Here is a 27,500-nt window from a genome sequence, read left to right as displayed (position 1 = left end):
CTTGGACATACCTCGGGTGCCAGATGAAATCCCTACTATGTATTCTCTCCAATAACTGTTTGAAACAAAGGTCCTTCCTATAAACCGCAATTGGTTTATCACCTAATAATCTACACAACTGGGGGTTCGCAGATATCAGTAGCCAATTATTTCTCACTGTTTGTACAATTTCATGACTATCCAAAGAACAGGTACAAATAAAGGACCTGTTGTACTTCTTTCCATCACGCACCTGAATTTCACTTGTGGTAGCATCAGAGCCCACACCCAAGTTCCCAGTGACACTATCTTGAACTCCCCTATTATTACGATATAACAAAGAGAGATAAAATCCACTTTTCCTCTTACTTGCCACTTCATCAAATGTAGGTTTTAAAAATACCATGGGATACCCCCACTTAGTAAACATTTCCAAAAGAATCCGACATTCATCCTCAAAAACCTCATCCTCAGAAATCATTCTGGCAAGTGTAACCAGTTGGCCTTTTACCACTGATTTTTTTCTGACAATGAGGATGATGGCTTTCAAAATGCAAATAGCTATTAGAAATGGTACTTTTCCGAAAAATGTTAGATACTAGACACTTGGGCGGCCACGGTGGTGCAGCAGTTAGCATTGCCACCTCACAGCAAGACATTCTCCGGTTCAATCTTCGGCTGGGGTGCCTTCTGGGCAGAGTCTGCATGTCCTCCCTGTGGTCACGTGGGTTTCCTCCGGGTGCTCCGGTTTCCTCCCACATCCCAAAGACATGCTGTAGGTGGATTGGACACTCTGAATTGGCCCTAGGTGTGAGTGTGTGCTTATGTGTGCCTTCTGTGGAAGGTTGGGCGCTGGGCTGGCAACTCGACACCATAAAACTCCACTGCCAATCATGAGCGGACAGGTGATCTGCTGTGGGGACTCCTAACCTAAAAGCTGAAAGAAGAAGAAGAAGAAGAAGTTAGATACTAGACACTTCTTTCTCCAATCCTTAGTAATAGTCACGTCAAAATAAGATATTTTTAGTTATGTTTGTGATCTTAAATGCAGAATGCAGCAATACGCTGAGCTGATTGTGAATGATGTTACTTGCACTGAGGCTGAAGAAATAGTGAACCTACTGGCTGATGAATTTAGCTCTAAATTTACCTCTCTCTTCCTTCCATCTACCCCTCAAGTTATACCTGAAACTGGCTCACCTCCACCTATCACATAAGACCAAGTCCCAAAAAGTGCTATCAAAAGATGAAAATACTGCATCACTGGGTCCTGACAATAGCCCTGGATGTGTTTTAAATAGTATGAAGCATGATTTAGCTACACCCCTAACAACACTGTTCAATCTCAACCTCCATACAGGTTTTGTACCAAGTAAATGGAGAACAGCTACAGTCATTCCCCTGTATAAGGGAGGACATTAAACAGATCCAAGCAATTACAGACTAATAAGTCTAACCAGCCTGATATGCAAAGCCATGGAAAGACTTATCATGGAATTAATCACTCAGGACATAGGGAACCTCCAAACACTGGACCCATCTCAGTTTTGTATTCATCAAGGGCAGGTCATGCTTACTCTGTCCTGTGGATTTTTTCATTCAGGACATAAGGAACCTCCAAACACTAGACCCATCTCAGTTTGGATTCGTCAAGGGCAGGTCATGCTTACTCAACCTGGTGGATTTTTTTGAAAAGGTTACCAAAGCAATGGATGAAAGCAAAAGGGTAGACACCACATACCTTGACGCGGCTGATGCTTTTGACACATTCCCCACTCAGGCATAGTAGAAAAGCTAAATAAACTGGGAATAAACCCCTATGTCACCTGCTGGATTGACAACTGGCTCATAGATAGGACACAAATAATCAAAATAGGGGAAAATTCACAAGTGCAGTCTCCCAGGGTTCTTTGCTGGGACCTCTCCTGTTTGGCATCTACTTTTCTGTAGTAAAGTCAACACCAAAGAGCTCTGGCTGACTAGTTTTGCTGATGTCTATACGCTAGGACTAGTCATTTAATCCCCAAATGAGTTAGCCATCCTGCAGGATGGTTTGTCTCAGATAAATAACTGATGTCAAATTCATAGTCTGAACTAAATGCTAAAAAATGCATTATTCTATCCTTTGGGAAATCATCTACCCCAGAGAATGACCAGATTGACAATACATCCCTAGTTGTTTGGGATTTGGGAACCTAGGTAGACAGTGACCTAACTTTTGACCAAAATGTGCCTATTATTGTAAGATAGTTCTTCTATATTGCGCAGCTTATAAACAAAGTGGTTATGTATAAATCTATGGATGTCATTGTCCACCTTTAATAAGCTTTCATTAGACCAGTCATTGAATATAATGTTCCCTTTGGCATGTATGTGTCCAGACACATGCAACAACTGGAACGCCCACAGAGATACCTTACTAAAAGGATACAAGGCCAAAGCAACAGGACTGACTCAAAGTCTATCACTATACTTGGTATGCTACAGACGTCTAAGAGGTGACCTGTGTCTGGCATACAAGGCATCCCCTGACCCATTACTGATGGATTTACTGCACATCAGCAAGTCAAATGGCATCAGAAATACTCAGTATAGGGATCTAAATCTCTTCTGCAACATCAACAAAATGGTTTGGAGGGACATGTATTTCTTTCAGAGGATGCTGCTGCTGTGGAAAATACTTCCCATCCACATAAAACAAAGTTCATCCCTGTCCATTTTCAAGCACAGCTTAGATCTATGGATGGGAAACAGAAATATGTACCCAGGACTACCCACTGTACTACTAATGTACAGCTTCAGCTCCTAAATGCTTTATCCCATGTATGGGTCCCCCTCAAATTATCCAGGGTATGATCCCAGTTATTTTTATTAAGGGTAATATATAATTATCAACCATGGGATGTATAAAACCTATCTATAACCAAATGGGATAAGTAAAATGGCCCACAAGGGCAGCTAGACTAGTACCTACCTATGAACCTATAAAGCAAATGGCTTGTCTTACTCTATTCAAATGAAATTTGGATGAATGGTTGGGAAACCATAAATTCACTCTAGGTTAGTATTCATGTCTCATATGGAAAGAGGCAACAAGTAAATCTCCCAACATGTCTTAGTTCTGCCCACCTCTGGGTTATTCATATCCAAAATATAAAGGCTGAAAAATTAACATGGGATTGTAGAGCAAGGCATCTTAAATAAGTCTATGAACCAATGAATCCCAACTAACAAATACAAAACAACAACAAACAAAAAACAGTCAGATGTTGTCTAAGAAAGAACTACGACTGTGTGAAGCTGTTCTGTACTCAGACATGAAGCTGCCCTTAGTCTGAATCAGCTTTGTGCTGTTGTTTCTCTATACTGTTAAGGCTAAGGCTGGCAACAAGCATGTTAACCTTTGCCATATGACGTGTTTGTTATTTACAGCAGGTGGAGGGTAGCCTTCTTAGAGCAATATGTGCATGAATTAAAACATGAGCTCACTAAACATACAGTTTTCATATTATTCAAAGCAGATGATTTCCTGATTACCAACATTATTCAAACAGATTGTTCTAAGTGACTGCTGTCTACAGCCAGCCCATAGCAACATCAGTGTGTCACAGATCTATCCTAAGGGACTGTTGTCTACAGCCAGCCCTTAGCAACATCAGTGTGTCACAGATCTATCCTAAGGGACTGTTGTCTACAGTCAGCCCTTAGCAACATCAGTCTGTCAAAAATCTTTTCTGAGTGACTGTCTACAGCAAACCCTTATCAACATCTTTATTTCAGAGATCTGTCCTAAGTGACTGTTGTCTACATTAAGCCCTTACCAAAATCACAATGTCACACATTTCTACTAATTGATTGCTGTCTACAAGAAGCCCTTCAAACATCACTATGTCACAGTTGTGACTGCTACCTACACCAAGCCCTTACCAACATCACTGTGTCACAGTCGTAAGTGACTGTTATCTGCACCAAGCATTTACCAACATCACTATATCACAGTCATAAGTGACTGTTATCTACATCAAGCCCTTACCAACATCACTGTGTCAAAGTCGTGACAGCTATCTACACCAAGCCCTTACCAACATCACTGTGTCACAGTTGTAAGTGACCGCTATCTATACCAATCCCTTACCAACATCAATGTGTCACAGTTATGACTACTATCACACCAGGCCATTACCAACATCTCTTTGTCACAGTCGTGAATGCTAGCTACACCAAGCCCTTACCAGCATCACTGTATCAGAGTCGTAAGTGACTACTATCTACACCATACCCTTACCAACATCACTGTGTCACAGTTGTGACTGTTATCTACACCAAGTCCTTACCAACATCACTATGTTACAGTCGTAAGTGACTGCTGTCTACACCAAGCCTTTACCAGCATTACTGTGTCCCAGTCATAAGTGACTATCTACACCAAGCCCTTACCAAAATCACTGTGTCACAGCCATGACTGCTATCTACTCCAAGCCTTACCAACATCACTGTGCCACAGTCGTGACTGCTATCTACACCAAGCCCTTACCAACATCACTGTGTCACAGTCGTAAGTGACTGCTATCTACACCAAGCCCTTACCAACATCACTGTGTCACAATCGTAAGTGACTGCTATCTACACCAAGCCCTTACCGACATCACTGTGTCACAGTTGTAAGTGACTGCTGTCTACACCAAGCCCTTAGCAACATCACTGTGTCATAGTCATAAGTGACCGCTATCTACACCAAGCTCTTACCAACATCACTGTGTCACAGTTGTGAATGCTATCTACACCAAGCCCTTACCAACATCACTGTGTCACAGTAGTAAGTGACCACTATCTACTTGAAGACCTTACCAACATCACTGTGTCACAGTCGTGACTGCTATGTACACCAAGCCCTTACCAACATCACTGTATCATAGTCGTAAGTGACTGCTATCTACACCAAGCCCTTACCAACATCACTGTGTCACAGTCGTAAGAGTCCACATGGCAGTATGGATTCTCTGAAGAGAGGTGTAATTTTGACAACAAATCCATTGTTAAATTTGGATATACAACATTTGGCGTGCTTGGACCCTGAACAAGACTCCGCAGTCATGGGTGAGTCAGAGTTTCAAGAACTAACAGCAAGTTTTCATAAGAACATTATGAGGCTTAAACATTTACAGTGGCAAAGGTTTCATTTAGAAGCCTGTCTGAAATATAATATAGTACCAAGAGGTTTACGTGTGTTTTGTATGCCTATGCAAGGAGAGTTTTATCCTGACCTCTTGGCATGTTGGCAGGAGATTAATCTACAGACAAGTCTATCTTATATGAACTTGTTGCTAGATTATTTTCAACCAGAAGAACAACAAATATCTAAAACTGTACAAGCCTTACAGAAAGACATAGAGGGTCGTTTCAAAGAGGAACATCATATAGAGAGAATTGTAAATATAGTGTGTGCAGTTGCTTCATATGACGCCAAATTACAACAAGTCAAAATTAAGAAACTTGTCAGAGACTTTAATGACTTTGCCAGGGGCGATATTTTCGCTTGGCTGAGAAACAGGGCAAATCTGACAGCTAATGTGTCCTCAGCGGCCAGTGTTAGGGAACCAGCTCCTAATCAACAACTTGAAAAGGAGCTCAATGCTACCATGAACAAACTAGTGATTCCTTCTAACAATGCAACGTTTAGTCCAGACGCTGTTATTATGGCTACGACGGAGACGTCTACTGCTTGTGAAGTTTCTTTATGTATGCAAGGTGAGACCAGTCTACAAGGCGTTCAAGACGCAACAGGCATGGAATCAAATAATGAACAAGTGTTTGCTAGAACGGGGGCTAAGCCTAAGTCTTCCTTGTCTTTTTCCAGCAACAAGACTTTTCCCATGCTCCCGGTAGTGGTCAAGAAAAAGACCTCAAGCAAACGGAGCTTTTCGAGTCAACACGAACAGAAGCGACGGAGAACTTCAAATTGACTGTGGGTGATTATAATAACATTGTGTACAACTTACCTGACATTGATCTTACACCAGATCAAGAATATGTGCTAAACAAAGGTTTAACTTTTGTGCCAGATGCGATGGCGGATTACAGTCAAATTATTTTAGATTGAATGTGTTTCGCTAGGAATGCTACACTGAAATGTATGTTTACTGATAGAAACGTAGACGATCATTCAAATGTTTCGAGGCAACCTAGTGATTTTAGGCCTGTTTTAGTCCAGCTATGGTTACATTCATAAGGGTGTGTGAACAGGAAATGGAAATGTATATTAACAATAGTAGGAAAAGGAAGTTCTATAACTTTACTAAGCAACAGAGGTTAGCCTTGGATTCATTAATGAAAGATGATATAATAGTTATCAAGCCAGCAGATAAGGGTGGATCCGTGGTTGTTATGAACAGATGCTTTTATTGTGATAAACTGAATATGTTATTGGAGGATGACCACACACTTCCTCCTATTATGGTTAAAGCTTTTTATAGACAAGGTAAAGACTAAGATTATTAACCTACAAAAGGTAGGTCTTATAGATGATGGTTTGAAAGATTTTTTATGGGTAGAATGTCCAGTGGTTCCTGAATTTAAAGCTTTACCAAAAATCCATAAGAATATATCAAACCCACCCCTCAGACCTATAGTTTGAGGAAGGGGATGGGTGACTGAAAATATTTCGATATGGATAGAATGTGCTTTAAAACATGTTCTTAGTTTATACCCTAGAATATTGAAAGATACTGCACACTTCTTTACAGCTTTATCAACATATTGGGATACAGCATTAGATAAGAATTATTTGTCTGTTACAATGGATGTTAATAGTCTCTTCACTGTGATTAATAATCGATACGGTATCTCAGCGATAGAGAATTTACTTATTAATAAGACTCAGTTAGATAATGATAACATTCAGAGGATACGTAAACGTTTAAATGTTGTACGGGAACATAATATATTCCTGTGTCAAGGCAGTTACTATCGGCAACAGCAGGGTGTAACCATGGGCACACCCTGCGTCAATTCTTATGCCAACTTAGTATTGGCATATTGGGAAGCTCTTACCATCTTTAATACACTGCATGCATGGACAGACAAATTTGGGTTTTATACCCATTTTGTGAATGACATCTTCTTTTTATGGGGAGGCACAGATCAGGAGTTATCTTCTGTTGTTGAATATTTGGAGGTGAGTACTGACTTTTTCAGATTTATAGTCAATTATTCTAATTCAGAGATAGATTTTTTAGATGTACGGCTAACTAAGCATGAAGATGGCCATATAGCTACATCTTTATATAGGACAACTTGTTGGTGTAATAGTTTGCTGCCTTATGACAGTATGCACCCACGCCATACTTTTGACAATATAATAAAAGGCCAGGTTTGTAGGATTTCGAGATTGTGTAGTGAGGATATAAGGTTTCAAGATGAGGTTGAGAAATTTCAGGTTAACCTCATCCAAGGGGGATATGAGCATAAGAAAGCTATGCCCTTGGTGCAAGATAGTGAGAGTAAAAGAACAAGTATAGCCAGACCATGGCTTAACAGGAATGTGAATGAAGTGGATAACATTCCAGAACAAAGAAGCTTTTTTTGGGAATAGGAACAAGGTTAGTATGATTTTCATTTATAGTGGAGATGTGGGTGACATCTGTAATATAGTGAGGCAGCATTGGAAAATATTACATACTGATATGAGGTTAAAAGAGGTAGTAAGTCAAGACCCTAGTTTTATATTTAGAAGGAACAGAAACTTGAAGGACAAGCTGTGTCATGAACCTAAGACCAATGCTCATAGTGGTCATATGACTAGGAAGATGGGTACTTTTCCTTGCCATCATTGCAAATCCTGCCAATATATTTTGAAAAAGAGCTCATTTGAGCACCCCAGGACAGTGCAGAACTATTATTTTAAAGATTATGCAGATTTCAATACTAAGAATTTAGTATATTTAGCAGTGTGTCAGAATTGTGATTCATACTATGTTGGCAAGATGAATATAGTATGTTTAAAACCAGGATATTTCAGCATGTTTCAGGCATCAAACTTCAGAAAGAATCTAATGCCTTATTTTCTCATGTCAAGGAGAATATAGGACATAAGTTTTTGTTTATGGCACTACAAATACTTAGCAATAATGTAAGGGGAGGGGATATTAGTAATGATATGGAATGTGCAGAGACTAAGGGGATAATTAGACTTGGAGCAGATAGACCCCCCAGGCTTAAATACTGTTATCCCTTTAAAACCCATCCTTAGAAAAAGGAGGGTAAAATACTGATTTCTGATTGGTTAATGAGTATTTTAAATGTCTAGCTTTGTTACGTATGCATTATCTGATGAAGGGCTTGTTAGCTTGAAAGCGCTTAGCAGTGCACTTTTTATTTTATTTTATTGTTTTAATAAATATTCACTGTTTTCTGCAAATTTTGGCGTGGTGTCTCCTGCCTTTTGTGCCTTTTGGATTTATATATTGTTTACTGGCAGAGTAACTTTGGTGCAGGTGACTGCTATGTACACCAAGCCCTTACCAACATCACTGTGTCACAATCATAAGTGACTGCTATCTACACCAAGCCCTTACCAACATCACTGTGTCACAGTCGTGAATGCTATCTACAACAAGCCCTTACCAGCATCACTGTGTCAGAGTCATAAGTGACTGCTATCTACACCAAGCCCTTACCAGCATCACTGTGTCAGAGTCATAAGTGACTGCTATCTACACCAAGCCCTTACCAACATCACTGTGTCACAGTTGTAAGTGACTGCTGTCTACACCAAGCCCTTACCAACACCACTGTGTCACAGTAGTAAGTGACCGCTATCTACTCAAAGCCCTTACCAACATCACTGTGTCACAGTCGTGACAGCTATGTACACCAAGCCCTTACCAACATCACTGTATCATAGTCTTAAGTGACTGCTCTCTACACCAAGCCCTTACCAACATCACTGTGTCACAGTCGTAAGTGACCGCTATTTACACCAAGCCCTTACCAACATCACTGTGTCACAGTTGTGAATGCTATCTACACTAAGCCCTTACAAAAATCCCGGTGTCACAGTCATGACTGCTATCTAAACCAAGCTTTTACCAATATCACTGTGTCACAGTCATAAGTGACTGCTATCTACACGAAGCCCTTACCAACATCACTGTCACAGTCATAAGTGACCGCTATGTACACTAAGCCCTTTGCAACATCACTATATCACAGTCATAAGTGACTGCTATCTACATCAAGCCCTTACCAACATCACTGTGTCACAGTCGTAAGTGACTGGTCCAAGCCCTTACCAACATCACTGTGTCACAGTCATAAGTGACTGCTATCTACACCAAGCCCTTACCAACATCACTGTGTCACAGTCATAAGTGACTGCTATCTACACCAAGCCCTTACCAACATCACTGAGTCACAGTCATAAGTGACCGCTATCTACACCAAGCCCTTACCAACATTACTGTGTCACAGTCATAAGTGACTGCTATCTACACCAAGACCTTACCAACATCACTGTGTCACAGTCGTGACTGCTATCTCCACCATGCTCTTACCAACATCACTGTGTCACAGTTGCGACTGCTGTGTACACCAAGGCCTTACCAACATCACTGCGTCACAGTCGAAAGTGACTGTTATCTACACGAAGCCCTTACCAACATCACTGTGTGACAGTCCTGACTGCTTTCTACACCAAACCCTTACCAACATCACAGTGTCACAGTCATAAGTGACTGCAGTCTATACCAAGCCCTTACCAACATCACTGAGTTACAGTCATATGTGACTGCTATCTACACCAAGCCCTTACCAACATCACTGTGTCACAGTTGTGACTATCTACACCAAGCCCTTACTAACATCACTGTGTCGCAGTTGTATGTGACTGCTAGCTACACCAAGCCCTTACCAACATCACTGTGTCACAGTCGTGCCAGCTATCTACACCAAGATCTTACCAACATCACTTTGTCACAGTTGTGATTGCTATCAACACCAAGCCCTTACCAACATCACTGTCACAGTCGTAAGTGACCGCTATCTACACCAAGCCCTTACCAGACTGCTATCTACACCATGCCCTTACCAACATCACTGTGTGACAGTCCTGACTGCATTCTACACCAAGCCCTTACCAACATCAGTGTGTCACAGTTGTAAGTGACTGCTATCTACACTGAGCCCTTGCCAACATCACTGTGTGACAGTCCTGACTGCAGTCAACACCAAGCCCTTATCAACATCACTGTGTCACAGTCATAAGTGACTGCTATCTACACCAAGACCTTTCCAACATCACTGTGTCACAATTTTGACTGCTATCTACACCATGCCCTTACCAACATCACTGTCACAGTCGTGACTGCTGTGCACACCAAGCCCTAACCAACATCAATGTGTCACTGTCATAAGTGACTGTAGTCTACACCAAGCCCTTACCAACATCACTGTGTCACAGTCATAAGTGAGTGTTAGCTACACCAAGCCCTTATGAACATCACTGTCTCACAGTCGTAAGTGACTGCTATCTACACCAAGCCCTTACCAATATCACTGTGTCACAGTCGTGCCAGCTATCTACACCACGACCTTACCAACATCACTGTGTCACAGTCATAAGTGACTGCTATCTACACTAAGACCTTACCAACATCACTTTGTCACAGTTGTGACTGCTATCAACACCAAGCCCTTACCAACATCACTGTCACAGTCGTAAGTGACCGCTATCTACACCAAGCCCTTACCAGCATCACTGTGTCGCAGTCGTAAGTGACTGGTATCTACACCAAGCCCTTACCAACGTCATGGTATCACAGTCATAAGTGACTGCTATCTACACTAAGACCTTACCAACATCACTGTGTCACAGTTTTGACTGCTATCTACACCATGCCCTTACCAACATCACTGCGTCACAGTTGTGACTGCTGTGCACACCAAGCCCTTACCAACATCAACGTGTCACTGTCATAAGTGACTGTAGTCTACACCAAGCCCTTACCAACATCACTGTGTCACAGTCATAAGTGACTGCTAGCTACACCAAGCCCTTATGAACATCACTGTCTCACAGTCGTAAGTGACTTCTATCGACACCAAGCCCTTACCAACATCACTGTGTCACAGTCGTGCCAGCTATCTACACCAAGACCTTACCAACATCACTGTGTCACAGTCATAAGTGACTGCTATCTACACTAAGACCTTACCAACATCACTTTGTCACAGTTGTGACTGCTATCTACACCAAGCCCTTACCAACATCACTGTCACATTCGTAAGTGACCGCTATCCACACCAAGCCCTTACAGCATCACTGTGTCGCAGTCGTGACTGGTATCTACACCAAGCCCTTACCAACATCACTGTCACATTCGTAAGTGACCGCTATCCACACCAAGCCCTTACAGCATCACTGTGTCGCAGTCGTAAGTGACTGATATCTACACCAAGACCTTACCAACATCACTGTGTCACAGTCATAAGTGACTGCTATCTACACTAAGACCTTACCAACATCACTTTGTCACAGTTGTGACTGCTATCTACACCAAGCCCTTACCAACATCACTGTCACATTCGTAAGTGACCGCTATCTACACCAAGCCCTTACCAACATCACTGTCACATTCGTAAGTGACCGCTATCCACACCAAGCCCTTACAGCATCACTGTGTCGCAGTCGTAAGTGACTGGTATCTACACCAAGCCCTTACCAACATCTCTGTGTCAGTCATAAGAGATTGCTATCTAATCTACACTGCTGTACTGCAACTGTCTGCCTTACTGTGCCTGTTAAATCAGTTTGTATTGCTGTTTTCACTGTTTACTAAGCTCTTTTTGCTATTTTCACTGTTATTTTTTTATTTTATTTATGTTTTATTTACATTTGTTTACCGGGATAATCCGACTGGACACAGGTCCTTTTTCAGCAGAGGCCCAGGAAGAAAAGCTCCACAGAAAAAACAATACGAGTAAATGACATTACAATCATAATTTGTTGACTATTCAATTAATGCATTTAGTACATATTATAGTAATAAACAATAGAATAGCTAAAAGTAACACAAGTTAAGTGTGTTAAGTATTTGCTGGTGTTTTTCACTGTTACAAAGCAATATGTTCTGGTTGTTCTGGTTTTCCTGCCAAACAATGTTATAATAATTGATTTGTTAACTGTTTAAAACATTCTTTAGAGTCTCCTTGCTGATTTTCTGTTTTAAACTTTTTTTAGAATCTCACTGCTATTTTTCTGCTGTGTTAAACATTTTCTAGTGGTTCCCACTGAAACTAGGGTAGCAAGTAGCTGTAGCTTAGTCCAGATACAGGTGTACTGCATCTGGGCTGTGTTTGTAGTGACTGTTTGTTCTGAGCATATTTTCCAGACCATCTTGGATTGAAAGGGGCCTTTCTGCACTCTACTGAGAGGATTGTGCTGATTGGTACCTGTCTAGTGAAGGGTGGTTGGTCTAGGACTTGGAATAAGCATCCTCTTTGGTCCTTTTGAACCTTTTTAAAGTTTTTCTTTTTCAAGTTTTTAAGTTCTGGTATTTAAACCCTGCATTTGAGCAGGTTTCTGCTTGTTTGCACATTGGGCAGGATCGCTTACTGCCACGCAAATGTGCACCCTAGCCAGACAGATTAATTTAACAGTTTTTCCCTTTGCTACAGCTGTAGCACATTAGGATAGCCCTCATCCTTAGTACTTTCCCAGTCAAATAAATACTGCTAGTGAGCTGAAACTTATTGCCAAAAAAAAAAAAAAACTCCAGGCAGAAATATCTATCCACTGAGCTCCTCCATGACTGAGCCTGAAAAGCACTCACTAGTGACAACAATCTTCAACCTAATATTATGGACAGTTTGACCACCCTTGCTTCTCCTGCCAACCTTGTTGACTTTGGTCTTATGAGGCAGTGTAGCAATTGCCTCATACACTGACATTCCTCTACTAATAACGCAACCCTCTACTAATAACTCACTCTAGTACAGAGTGTGAGGGATGTATCTTCACCAAGAATCTTGAATCCATTCTCTCTCACACTCAAAACAGTAAACCCACATATAGTACTCCTCCAACATAAAAATCAAAATATACAGAGGTTCTCTTGAAAATCCTACTGAGACACCAGAGACCTCTAAAACACAAGACTGCTACAACTAACACAGTTCCCACAGCACCCATGACACATAGCAACACCAGCGTGTCACTTACCAAGCCCGTAAGGCATAACAAACACATTTTCTAGTCATTGGAGACTCAATACTGAGACACATGGCTGACCCACTCACCAGGATGGACAAGAAGAAAAGTCACAGTCAGCTGCCTGTCTGGTGCTAGGATTCATCAGCTCAAGCATATACTCAGGTCTCTCAGCAACAAGTACCATTATGACTCTGTCATAGTTCATGTTGGCGTGAATGACCTAAGATGTACCTCACTGGACTATATGAAGAGAGACATGATTAAGCTCTCTGAGTATGTGTCCCCATTGGGAATACCCCTAGCATTGAGCAGCAGACTATCCTCTCCTAGAATGATGCCACAGTGTGAACAAAAAATGATTGATTTCAATAACTGGCTTAGCTTTTGGTGTCATTCAAAGAGAATCCAGTTCCTGACAGCCTGGGAAGCCATGGTCAACAAACCCCGTTGCTTTGCCAGAGACTGTTTGCACCTGGCACCTCTAGGCTTTTGGCTACTGGCAAAGGCTCTTGCCTTCCCCATAGTGCCTTTTTTAGGCAAAGTCTCAAAAACAAACTTACCAACTTGAAATTTGCCAATCATAACAAAATAAGGGGTATACTGCTAAATGCTAGGAGCTTAAACCAAAAACTGCACACCCTGGAAGCACATCTGTCACTGGATGATGTAGAGATGTCTGTGCAGTCACAGAAACCTGGTTCAAGGCCTTAGAGAGTATCCTGGCCTTGCAAAGTTACAATGCCTTCCACACCTTCAGACCACAAAATGAATGTGTGAGAAAACTAAAGGAGGTGGTGTTTCTATAGAGAGAAATTCACCTCCCATCTAGTTAGACTGGGCAACTCCATGGAGTTACTCCAAGTTCAGGTTATGGTGGGTGAGATCCCAATTCAAGTCATAGCCAGTTATAGATCTCCATCCATATGGGTAATGATGCACACAAAGCTTACTTGACCAAACTGGAGATAATCCAAATATTACCAAGGATGCTGATTATGGGAGATTTCAATTATCCCACCATCAACTGGTAAACCTACACTAGCCCTAACCTGCTAGCACAAATGTTCCTTGACTTTGTTAACTCAAATGCCCTGTAGAAAATTGTTCATACTCTGACAAAAGAAGAACAAACATACTAGATCCGGTCCTAAGTAAGATGCCAAATGGATGCACTATTGCAACTGTCGGATCCTCATCCAGTCACCTTCGAGCTGACACTAACACTAGAATTCACAAATGGTGAAATTAGACTAAAAAACTTCAAAGCAAACTATATCCTCCTAGGTGAAGGTATAAATGCATTCGAAGCCCCACCCCCAGATGGAAGTGTTAACTACACTGAAGCTTACACTAAAGCCCTGTACAATCACTTCCATAAGTGCATAGACTTTTCTATACCAGAAAGAATCAAAGCCAGAGCCCCAAGTAAAAACAAGCCACAATGGTGGACATCCAGCATCAGCAAACTTTACAATAAATGCAAAAAAGTTGCTGTCCATGAAAAACAAAGGGAAGACCCCAATAATGGAAAAGCAGCTTTGACAGGCAAATAAGACAACTTGGCAAATCCTCTAAGGGTCTGTTTGAGAAAAACTTGGCTAGCACAGCCAAGGAAAACCATAAGGTCTTTTACAACTAGGTACGTAGCCTAAAAGATAGGAGTCAAGCATGTGCAGAACTAGTCACTAACGGTGTCATACACACTCTGACCCCACAAAGATATCAAACTTGCTAGCTGATAGGTTTGGTGAAAATTTCACCCCCTATTCCCTCCACTTCTATCACAAACCTTGCCCCAACCCCCCCCCAACCCTATGTATCTGAAGAACGGGTCATCAAAGCCTTGTCCAAGGCAAAAAACACAGCCTCTATGGGACCAGATGGCATACCAGGCTGTTTTCTAACCAGGCTAAAATATAAACTACCATCACCATTAAGTACACTTTTCCATTATAGTCTAACCACAGGCATTGTTCCTGGGGAATAGAGAACAGCAACAGTTATTCCCCTCACAAATGTGGCCTAGCAGCAGACCCAGGGAATTACAGACCTGTAAGCCTGACCAGTCTCATCTGCAAGGCCATGAAACGTATCATTATGGACCTCATAAATAAAGACATTTGCGACCTCTAAACCCTGGATCCTACCCAATTTAGATTCATCAAGGGCAGATCCTGCCTGTTAAATCTTGTGGATTTTTCGGAAATGCAACCAAGGCCATTGATGAGGGCAAATCTGTGCACGCAGCATACCTCAACTTAGCAAAGGCTTTCGACAATCCCACACTCAAGAATTACTGATAAACTTAGCAAACTGAATGTAAATCCCTTCGTTGTAAGATGGTTTGCTAACTAGCTCACAAACCAGACACACACTATCAAAGTGAAAAAAGTAAGTAAAAAAGCAGAAGAGCGTTGCACCACAATAAAATCACTGGAGCCAAATAAAACTTCACAGTATGTTATTCACGAAAAAACATAAAAAACATAAAAAGCGTATAAGAACCCTTCTTGTAGAAAAAAACAGACGGACAAGCGCTTTTAGCTATTCAAGCCTTCTTCAGATCCGATAAATCATCCGCGTTCTGATGTTAAAAAACTATCTGCATCCAATGAGGCTGACTCCACGTAATGATAGAGTCACAGTCAACCAGAATGGGCCAACTTGTACACACCTCCAGGCTATAGCTGCGAAACATATTTACTTAAAATTTCCTTAAGATTTAAAAATCTTTATTGATCATTCGTTAAAATTCCTTTTATTAAAAGTATATAGACCAAAGTATAGCTAGATAATATCAAAAACTCATCCATTAGTGACGAGTTCATTCACAAAGAAGTAAAGAAAAATAGAAGCAAACACAATACTTCTACTTTTCTTTTCAGTTTTCCTTAAGGCGGGATCAATCTAAAACCCGTGTCAAACAAAAACCATGAAGATGCATACGTGCAGTTACTACAAAGGGCCTGACGAACAAAAGCGGCAACACAGCTCTACAAAGAAACATATTGAATGGCTCTCCGATTCTTGAGAAAAGGTTTTAAAGGAACACATCCACTGAGACCAGGAAGGCAATCTGCTCTCAGCCTCATTATCCATTTAGCGTCTTCCCTTTCAGTCAAGTTAACTAAATCTCCTTCTCTTGGAGTAAGCTGTAACAAAGAAATGACCACGAAGAAATGAAATGGAATGTGATAAGACTGAAGCTAGGATTATTTGCACAGCATTATATTATTATATTATAATAAAATTAGAAAAGTGTCCTGTATTTTTGGAACAGAGAAAAGGTAAAGCTTTAATAGATTTTGGAAGCATGATTACTGTTGTAAAAGGTCTTCTGTCTTTTGTGCAAGTGAGAGATGAATAATGAAGAAACACACACATGGAAACATTCAGACTTTCTAGGAGAAAGTTTGAATCTTGTAGATTTGACTCCTGACCACATAAGATGTTCATAGGTGTGTACTAGGCTAATGGCCTGGAGCCTTTACAAGCCTAGCCCATGGAAGTGCCCGGGCATTGTGTCACCCGACGTTAGTTCCCAGTGCCTCTATCAAGTAGATCCACTGGAGTGATCCCCAGGGTGAACTTTCTATTACCCATCCACTCATCAAGATTTCTCTTGAAGAGGGTCAGTGAGGTGCTCCGCTTGACATGTATGGGAAGCCTATTCCAGAGCATGGGCAGCCTCTTGGGTGAGGAACCTGTCCCTCCAGCATGTTCTGTTGATTGTGGTAATGAGGTTGAAGTCTCTGGAGTGTGTGGTGCGAAGGGATTAGGATTTCTTTAGATGTAGCATTTCTAACAGAGCTGGGTCATACATGGCTTTGTAAGTCAAGCAGGGGTCACCTCTAAGTAGGCGATATGAGACAGAGAATAGCTGGAGTCTTTTGAGCCTGTCCGTGTAAGACATGTGTTTAATGCCTATGATCCTCTTTGTGAGGTACTTCTGTGGCCTCTCCAGCTGTTGCAGGTGTCTAGTAAGGTACATGCCAAATGGGGCATTATACTCAATGATTGGTCAAATGAGGGAAGAGTAGAGAGAGACGATGACCTCTTTCTTCCTAGATGCAAAACCCTTGGTAATGAGATGTGCCACATAGAAGGACTTTCTGATCACAGTGGCAATGTGGTGGTCGAAGGAGAGGTTGCTGTCAACCTGCATCCCCAGATCTCTTATAATGCCTTCAGTGTTCAGTGAGCTCCCATCAATGTGGTAATTAGTGGGAACTGAGTTTTTACCAAAGGGGAGGATGATGCATTTTTTGGCATTAAGCTTAAGGCCATGGTTTTGACACAGTCATTGGTCTCAGTGAGGCTTTTCTGTAGGATGTCTGCATCACTTGGGGAGTTAATAATGGTTCCCAGCTTGTAGTTGTCTGTGAACTTGGTCAGCTAGAGTCCCTTTGTTTTGGTCTGGACTTCTGAGATGTAGATGCTGAACAGGAGAGGACCCAGGACTCCACTCGTGACTGGTTGGCAGTCTGACTTGGAGTCCACTGCTTTCACAGTGTGTGTTCTATCTGTGAGCCAATTTGCAACCCACCTAATGATATAGGGGTTGAAGCCTAGTTTGGTGAGATTATCAATAATTCCTGAGTGAGGAATGGTATCAAATGCCTTGGCTAGACTGAGGTAGGCTGTATGCACTGTCTTACCTTCATCCACAGCCCTGGTGACCTGACTCAAAGAAGTCAACCAGGTTGAGCAGCCATGATCACCCTTTCACAAAGCCACATTGCGTTGGGTCTAGAGTTTGGAGATTTCTTATATCTTTGTTAATCAAGTCCATGATGATGCGCTCCATAGCTTTACATATCAGACTTGTCAGGCTAATGGGGTGATAATTCCAGGGTCTGTAGTCACTCCGCCTTTATGGAGAGGGATGACTGTAGCAGTGAGCCATTTGGTAGGGGCAAGGCCTGAGGTGAGGCTGTGATTGAACAGGACACACAGACGTGGTGCCAGTTCACTTTGTAGTTCATGTAGAACACAGCCAGGGATATTATCAGGTACCATGGAAGCTGTATTCTTGGCTTTGGACAATGCAGCTTTAACCTGTCCCTGGGCACCTGGCATTCTTCCGGTATTGTGATTGGTCCTTTGGGGGGGAGAGAGGGGTAAAGTTGGCACTGAATCTGTCGGCCAGTATGTTGGCAATATCTGTTGGCTGAGTATAGGAGGTGCCATTGTGCAGTATCTCAGAGCAAATCTGGGTATTACTGTGGAGGTTCTTGATATAGCTATAGAAAGCTTTGTGATTGTTTTTAGTGTCTGCTGCAATTCTGCCTTCCTAGCTAGCTATAGAGAATTTGATGAGGGATGTCATCTTTTTGTGCAATAGCGTTGCAGTTAGAGCACACGCCTTACATGTAGTAATTCACGGTTCGAGCCTCACCAAAGCCATTAACATTTCATATGTGTAAACATTAAAATTTTCAGGGGCACAGGAAAATAATTTTCTTGGGTGGCGAAAGCCAGGGGACCTTTTTGGCTAGGCTTATACCCCAGGGCCGATAGCATAGTACCTACCTATGAACCTATGAGACTAATAAGGGAGTTTTTCCAGTCTTAGGACTTCACCTTTTTCTGCAACAGTTTCTTCCTTCTGTTGTAGAGTTTATTATGGCAGGGGACCACTAGATTGTCTTCCTTTTTTGGAGGAGAGCATCTTGGTTCTGTTGGGTATGGCTATGTTCCATGCATTTGTGTACATGTTTGTATAGTGCATTGGTGTATGATTCAGCAGTCATGCAGCTATTTTCCATTGGCATGGGTGCCATGAAGTTAGCCACCTCTGTTTCTAGGAGTCCAAAGTCAGTTTGGAGAAGTTTTTCAAGGTGTTTACCTTTGTGGGGGGTGTAGGTGAGATGTGGATTTCCATGGTGATTAGTTTATAGTCAGATCTGACCAGGGAGGGATCGACTATTGATGTAGAACAATGGTCACCCATGTTAGTAATAACCAGGTCAAGGATGTTGCTTCCATAATGGGGGTCAGAATGAGCTGGTCCAGGGCACTGTAATTGATGAATTCCAGGAAGCATTGGGAAAGTGTATTGGTGCTTGAGTAGTTTTTCCAGTTGCTGGAGGGGTAGTTGAAGTCTCTGAGTAAGAGAGTGTTGGGTTGGACCTTGATAGATTCCAGGGTACTTAGGAACATGGAGTGAGAGTCTAGGGACATGGTTGGGGACCTATAGCAGGCTATGACCTGGATCGCCGTCTTACCCGATGTTAGTTGTACCTGAAGTATCTCAGCTGCGTTATGCTGGGCTACTTGTCTGGAGGTGTGCATATCCTTTATGAATATGGAGACACCACCACCTTTGGAGCTTCGGTCCATGTTTTGGGGCCAAAAGGTGTGGAATGAATTATAGCCTGGTAGTGCAGGGGTGCTTTCTGCTGTTTTAAACCAGGTCTCCATTATAGCACAGATATCAATGTTCTTCATTTTGAGGAGTGCTTCCAGTGAGTGTATCTTGAGATTTACACTTCTAGCATTGAGCAGCATGACCCTCAGATTGCATTTATTTGTAGCTGTTATGGTGGTAATTTGATCTTTGGAACACCGCCTAAAAAGGCACTATGGGGGTAGCAAGAGCCTTAGCCAGTTCCCAGAAACCCAGGGATGACAGATGCAGACCATCTCTGGCAAAGCATTGAGGTCTGTCAATCATGTCATCCCAAGCAGACAAATACTGGATCCCCTTAGAATGACTCCAGAAACTTAGCCATTTGTTGAAGTCAATCAATTTTTGTTTGTATCATTCTTTGTGAAGGTAGGATACTGCTCAGGGCTAGTATCATACCTGCCTGGGCCACATAATCTGAGAGCTCCATCATGTCTCTTTTCATGTAGTCCAGGGAGGTGCATCTCAGGTCATTCACATCCACATGGGCAATGACAGAGTCATACTTGTACTTGTTGTGGAGTGACCTGAGTGCGTGTGTTATGTCGGATTCTGGAACCTGAGAGACAGCTGACTGTTACCTTCTCCTTATTCAACCTAGTGAGTGGAACAACTGTGTGCTTCACTATTGAGTCACCTATGATTAATATATTGGGCAAGGTGTTTAGTCTTAGGGGCTTAAGCTGAGGGGAACACTGTGGAGGTGAGCTATGTGTCCTGTGGTTTGTGCTATGTTGTGGTGGTTGAGTGAGTTTCTGTCTTGGAGGTCTCTGATGTTTGAGTAAACTTCTATTGAGAGCCTCTTTGAAGGTGGGTGTGTGGTTTGTGTTTTTATGTGAGAGCTGTGATAGTGGGTGTTCTAGAGGGCTATGTGTTACATATGGTGTGGTGCAGGTGTTGACCTTCTCCTCTTCACCAGCTAGTTCAGTCTTGGCTGGAGAGTGCATAGCTTCCAGTTTGGTGATATAAGTGCATCTCTCACAAGTCTGAGTGTTGAGAGGTATAAAGAGAGAGTTGTCTGTGTACATGAGGCAGTTGCTGCACTGCCTCAAATGCCCAAGTGCACCAGGTTAATAGGAGAAAGCACAGGGAACTGCCCTTTAATCATGCCATGAGGGGTGGTCATAACTATTAAGTACTGAAGCTATTTCCGAGAAGAACGACTAGTGCTGATGGCACTTAGGTGTGCTACAATAATTGCTACAAAAACCTGTTGAAGTGCAAAGTGATTAGGCTATTTGAAGTGCAAGAGAGAAAGAACTAGCAAGCTCTAAGGGAAAAAACTCAAGAGCAGACTTTCTGGCACCAGTAATAGATTGCCTCAGCTCGGCGCCCAGTGCGTAGCTTAAACTAGTGCAAACCCGCACAAACGCATTAGGAAAATATCAGTGTAAGAATGGGAGGAGTGAGGTAGGGCAGCAACATATACAGTATCAAGCGGAAGGAAAAGTTAATTAGCACAGAAGCTACAAAGGGCTTCAAATCAGGTTGTGGTTTGATGGTACATCCTGAATGTCACAAGAAGCCTGACCCAGTGATGGAGCAAAAGAAACTCAATGCTGTAACAGATATCAGCATAGAAATAGAAGGTAAGGTAATAAAAAAAAACTGTGAAGTAAACAGGAACACAAGTAAATGTCTATACAGGCCTTTGAAGTAAATAGGAGCACAAGTAAATGTCTATACAGGCCTGTGAAGTAAATAGGAACACAAGTAAATGTCTATACAGGCCTTTGAAGTAAATAGGAACACAAGTAAATGTCTAAACAGGCCTGTGAAGTAAATAGGAACACAAGTAAATGTCTATACAGGCCTTTGAAGTAAATAGGAACACAAGTAAATGTCTATACAGGCCTGTGAAGTAAATAGGAACACAAGTAAATGTCTATACAGGGCTGTGAAGTAAATAGGAACACAAGTAAATGTCTATACAGGCCTGTGAAGTAAATAGGAACACAAGTAAATGTCTATACAGGCCTGTGAAGTAAATAGGAACACAAGTAAATGTCTATACAGACGTGTGAAGTAAATAGGAACACAAGTAAATGTCTATCTATACAGGCCTGTGAAGTAAATAGGAACACAAGTAAATGTCTATACAGGCCTGTGAAGTAAATAGGAACACAAATAAATGTCTATACAGGCACTTAAAATGAAGCAGAGAAAGGCACAAATCTAAGGACCCAAGAAGCAAAGAAATATCAGTGAACTTGGTGAAATTATTAAGAGTTTTAAAGGCATTTCCTTACAAGGGGAACAGAAGGCTGAAGAAAAAGGGAATCCTCAAGAGGCTTGTTCAGAAAGGAGAAAAACTAACTGTAAGGTAGATCTTTGTCCAGAATTATCCTTGGTAGGAAGACAGAGAAGAAGCTGCAGTGATATTGTTTTGTAGAAAGGAAGCACTACCTTGCACTATGTACAGTCTAATGAGTTAATGAACTTACAAGTGAGCCACACAATCAGACCATAAACTAATCTCACTGGATATTCACATCCCGACCCCACCCCCTGCCCAGAAAACCACAGTGAAAAACTTCTCTAAAGCAAATTTCACACTCCTCAAAACTGAGGTGGAATCCTTCAAAGCCCCCGGGCATGTGGAAAATACGGCCCAGACCGCAGAATCCTTTATAAACGCATTCTATGAACACCTTCAGGAATGCATGGATCATGCAATCCCAAATAAAACCAAGACCCAATCCTCCAAAGGGAGACGTCCTGTCTGGTGGACCCCAGCCATAAACAAACTATACAATAGAAGGAGGAAGCTACTACATGATAGATCAAAATCCCAAAAAGGGAAGGCATCTCTGATCAGTGTTAGCAAAAAACTACAGGCACTCATAAAATCGTCTAAGGCCAGCTTCAAGAGAAAAATTGCACAGGACACTAAGGATAATCACAAGTCTTTCTTTAGTTATGTTAGGAACCTGGATGGGAATTCCCAGATATGCTCAGAATTAGTCCAAAATGACAAAAAATACACCGAACCCACAGACATTGCCAGCATCATAGCTGACAGGTTCAGTGCAAACTCCCCCCCCCTCCCCACCAAAAGGGCAAATATCTATCCCAGCAGAGTGCTGCCCCCCTGACATCTCAGATGCTCAAGTAAGAGCTGCCCTCTCCAAAGCAAAAAACACAGCATCAATGGGACCAGACAGTGTCCCGGGCTGCGTCCTACATGAACTCCAAGAAGAGCTAAACCCAAACATAAAACTACTGTTCAATCTCAGCCTTACCACAGGATATGTACCCAAAGAGTGGCGTGCAGCAACAGTGGTCCCTCTCCACAAAGGTGGTGCCTCAACAGATCCTGGAAACTATCGCCCCATAAGCCTGACTAGCTTGGTCTGCAAAGCTATGGAAAGGATCATCATGGACCTCATAAAAAAAGATATTGGGGACCTACAGACACTGGATCCTACCCAGTTCGGCTTTGTTAAGGGCAGATCCTGCCTCTTAAACCTGGTCGATTTCTTTGAAACAGTCACCAAGGCCATTGACGAGGGGAAGGTGGTCCACACAGCCTACCTGGACCTCGCAAAAGCCTTCGATACAATACCCCACTCGGGCATTGTAGATAAGCTCACCAGCTTAAATATAAACCCCTATGTCACTAGATGGGTTGCAAACTGGCTCAAGGACAGAACCCACATGGTTAGAATTGCTGCAGCCATGTCAGACTCCAAACCAGTTACAAGTGGCATCCCACAAGGCTCAGTCCTGGGACCTCTCCTGTTCGGTATATATTTCTCGGAGGTACAGGCCAACACGGAAGGACTGTGGCTGACCAAGTTCGCAGATGACTGCAAACTGGGCACTATAATCGACTCTCCAGCTGACACAAGCATCCTCCAAAAGGGCCTCATAGAAACAGACAACTGGTGCCAGAGCCATGGCCTCAAGCTAAACGCCAAAAAGTGTATAGTCATCCCTTTGGTAAAACAAAGTGCCCACAAATTACCACATAGGTGGTAATCCATTAAATCTGGAAGAAGTAATTAGGGACCTGGGGACCCAAGTTGATAGCAATCTCTCATTCGACAACCACGTGGCCAAAGTGGTTAGAAAAACATTTTATATAGCCCACCTAATCATGAAGGGATTCACATCTAGATCAGGGGAGGTCATCGTGCCTCTTTACTCATCCCTCATCAGGCCCATAATTGAGTACAATTCCCCTTTTGGGATGTACCTTACCAGACACCTGCAGCATCTGGAAAGACCCCAAAAGTACCTCACCAAGAGGATCAAAGGGCTCAAACAGATGCCATATGCTGCCCGGTTAAAGAAACTCCAGCTCTACTCAGTGGCATACCACCTGCTCAGAGGCGATCTGTGCCTGACGTATAAAGCCTTGTCCAAACCGGAATTAATGGACATGCTGCACCTCAGAAAATCCAAATCCCATCAAGCTATGCGCTCGAGAGACTTGAACCTCAGCACTGAAATAAATAGGACATGCTGGAGGGACAGATTCATAACCCAGAGGCTCCCTTCTCTCTGGAATAAAATCCCAGTCCAGGTTAGGCAGAGTCCCTCATTGACTCTCTTCAAGAGGAATCTTGATGAGTAGATGGGGGATCGTAGGTTTACCCCGGGTATCACTTCTGTGTCACTGTTAGACAGAGGCACAGTATACTAACCTTGAAAAAGGGCATAGCAAAATTAATTTAAAATGGGTGGCGAAAGCCAAACACACTCTGGCTAGGCTTATAAATGCCCTAGGGCAGATAGCCTAGTATGAACCTATGAACCTATGAACCAATGAACAAGCTGAAAGCACAATGAGAAGGTAGTACTGCAGAAAACATAGTGCTGCAGGAGAAGATAGTGACAACATGTTTCAATTACTTTGTGATACTGCACTGAAGAAGGATTGTTATCTGAAAGCTTTGTATTTTAATTAAACTTTTAGTGTTGTTAAGCCATTGGTTTTTGTTTTTGTATTGCTTTTGTGTTTGAATGGCCAGCTTTATCACGGTACTTCATTTAATTTTTTGTTTTTCAATTACTTTGTGCCCTTAATTTGAATTAAAAGTTGATCTCTTTAGAAAAAGCAAGTAAAATATGAGATCCTACACCAGCTGTTAGCGCCAAATCCTTATCGTACAAATAACGAGGATAGCCCATAGTCTTATGTCAAGTGGTCAAGTGAGAATAGGCAAAACTAAGGTTAAACAGATTTTAATGTTTTTGTGGACTACTGCTTCCTCCTACAATGGGGGTTGGGGGGAGCATCCTCCCCCTGAGCCTGGCCTAACCTCATTGTAGGAATGTTTGTGTCTTGAGAATTCTACACCATCATATTTTCCAATCCTGACAACAGTGCACCTACCAGGATTGGGTATTTTTATCGCGGGACTTGTGCACCCAGCTGTCTTTTTTTTATTTTCTAATGAATTTGGTTCCAGCAATACTACTTTCCTTTGCTTGCTGATTTTATCAACAATCTGTCATGACCCCAGATGTTTCCCATAGAAAGAATTTGAAATAGGTGCTTTTTTTTCAGCTGCTGTCTGAAGTTAGTGGAGGAAGTGTCTGGCCAAAGTGGGGATGGGAAGTTGCCAACTTTTCATATTGAAAATTCTGGACATGTACGTGAAAGCAAAATGCATGCAAAATAGAAGTGTGCATTAACCTCCCCTCAAGGGGATTATTCTGCAAAATTAAGTGGTGCTGCGGTAGTGTTGTCGCCTCTCAGCAAGACGTTGTCCTGTTCGATTCTCAGCTAGAGCATTTTCTGTGTGGAGGCATGCGTGAATGAGCGTGCCTTCATTGAAGGTTGTGCGTCAGGGCTGGTAACTCGGCATGTAAAAATCCACTACCAAACATTAACGGACCGGAGTTTCCCTGTGGCGACCCCTAACAGGGATAAGCCAAAAGACACAACATCAAACATATTCCTGTGTTCTTCAATGTCCGTAGCAATGTCCCTTAATTCTGGCTTGTCCTGAAAAATTCAGGACAGTTGGCAACCCTCATGGAAGACATTCTCAGATGTGGGGTCCACAGTAGTAGTGAGTTTATTTTAGATTTTGTTTTGTTTTCTTGACATTAGTGTGGAAGTCTAGGATTTGATCCAGTTTTTGGAGGTGTTTTCTAAAGATTATTGGGAATTACATTGTATAGTCTATTCTTCTGAAATTGTGACCACTTTACATTTTGGTATAAAGAACATGGTTTTATTTATTTATTTAGAGGATACGTTTTGTTTTTTGCAAGTCAAAGATACATGGTTTGAGTCTCTTTCAAGGTATTTTTTGATGCACTGATAATTGTTCCTACTCTGTAGATAACCATTTGATTATAAAACCACAGACTAAAACTAAATGCCAAGAAATGTATAATTGTATACTTTGGCAAGCATAGCTCCTTTTGTAATTGTCAGATTGACAACAACCCCCTCCCCAATAACTGATCCCATAGTTAGAGATATGATAAACTATGTTTACAATGAACTGCCATTTGATCACCACATATCCACTATTGCAAGGAAGCCCTTTTTCATGGCACAGATTGTATCTAAAAATATGGTGTGTAGATGGGTTTACTATTGAAATGTCGAATGGCACTACATTGACTGCACTATAGTCGAACACGGAAGTTCGAAAATAGTAATGTCGATGACATAAAAACAATCTAGGACTGTGTTTTAACATGGGTCGAGGTAGGGGAGATGTTTGTAATTCTGAATAATACTGAACACCTACCTCGACCCATGTTAAAACCATTCCTAGATTGTTTTTTTGACGTCGACATTACTATTTTCGAACTTCCGTGTTCGACTATAGTACAGTCGACGTAGTGCCATTCGACATTTTAATAGTAAACCGTGTAGATGCAAAGTCTTTATTATTCCATGGTACTCAATGCTCATTAGGCCACTCATTGGCTATAATGATCCTTTCTGTATGTATCTGTCCAAACACTCGTTACAACTAGAATGACCACAATGCTTCCTCACTTTTTAATCGAGGTCCTAAATCATAAAAAAATCTTAAAGCCTTGTTTCTTGTCTCATTATCATACAGGCTATTGAAGGGCAATGTCTGTCTCAGATAGACAGCATCAACAGACCCACCTATTACACATTAACAAGTCCAGGTTTATCAGAAATGCTTTAAGGGACCTGCTGGAGGGATAGGCATATGTTACAGAGAATAACACTTCTATGGAATGTCTTTCTCCTCAGTATAAAGCAGAATACTTCTATGGAATGCCTTTCTCCTCTGTAGAAAGCAGAATCTTCTTCTTCTTTTGGCTTTTCTAGATTAGGGATCGCCACAGTGGATCATCTGTCTGCTCATGATTGGCAGTGGAGTTTTACGGTGTCGAGTTGCCAGCCCGGCGCCCAACCTTCCACAGAAGGCACACACATGCACACACTCAAACCTAGGGCCAATTTTTTTTAGAGTGTCCAATCCACCTACTGCATGTCTTTGGGATGTGGGAGGAAGCCCACGTGACCACAGGGAGGACATGCAGACTCCGCACAGAAAGCACCCCAGCCGAGAATCGAACCAGAGAACCTCTTGCTGTGAGGCGGCAATGCTAACCGCTGCACCACCGTGACCACCCTTCCTCAGTATAAAGCAGAATACTTCTCTTTATTCAAATGTGACTTGGAAAAATGTCTGGGTAACAAGAAGTGCATCCTCAGTTTAGCACCAACAGTCCTCACGGATAGGGGAAATGTGTAATTACCCCAACATATACTTGGAAGATTCATTTTGCACAATATAAAGGCTAACAATTATCATCAAAATGATAGGTTAAGCTTCTTAAAAATCCTCACAGATCAATAGCTTAGTAAGTAGCTATGAACTTGTGTCATCTGCAGAGAGTATAATATCGAAATGGGAGAGATCGCCAGGAAGATTGTCAATGAAGAACAAGAAG

This window comes from Protopterus annectens, chromosome 14.part0 (genome assembly GCF_019279795.1).
Source record: "Protopterus annectens isolate FY-2018-M chromosome 14.part0, PAN1.0, whole genome shotgun sequence".
Classification (NCBI taxonomy): Eukaryota; Metazoa; Chordata; order Ceratodontiformes; family Protopteridae; genus Protopterus; species Protopterus annectens.
The sequence above is the reverse complement of the archived record's forward strand: the minus strand, read 5'-3'. Positions refer to the sequence as shown.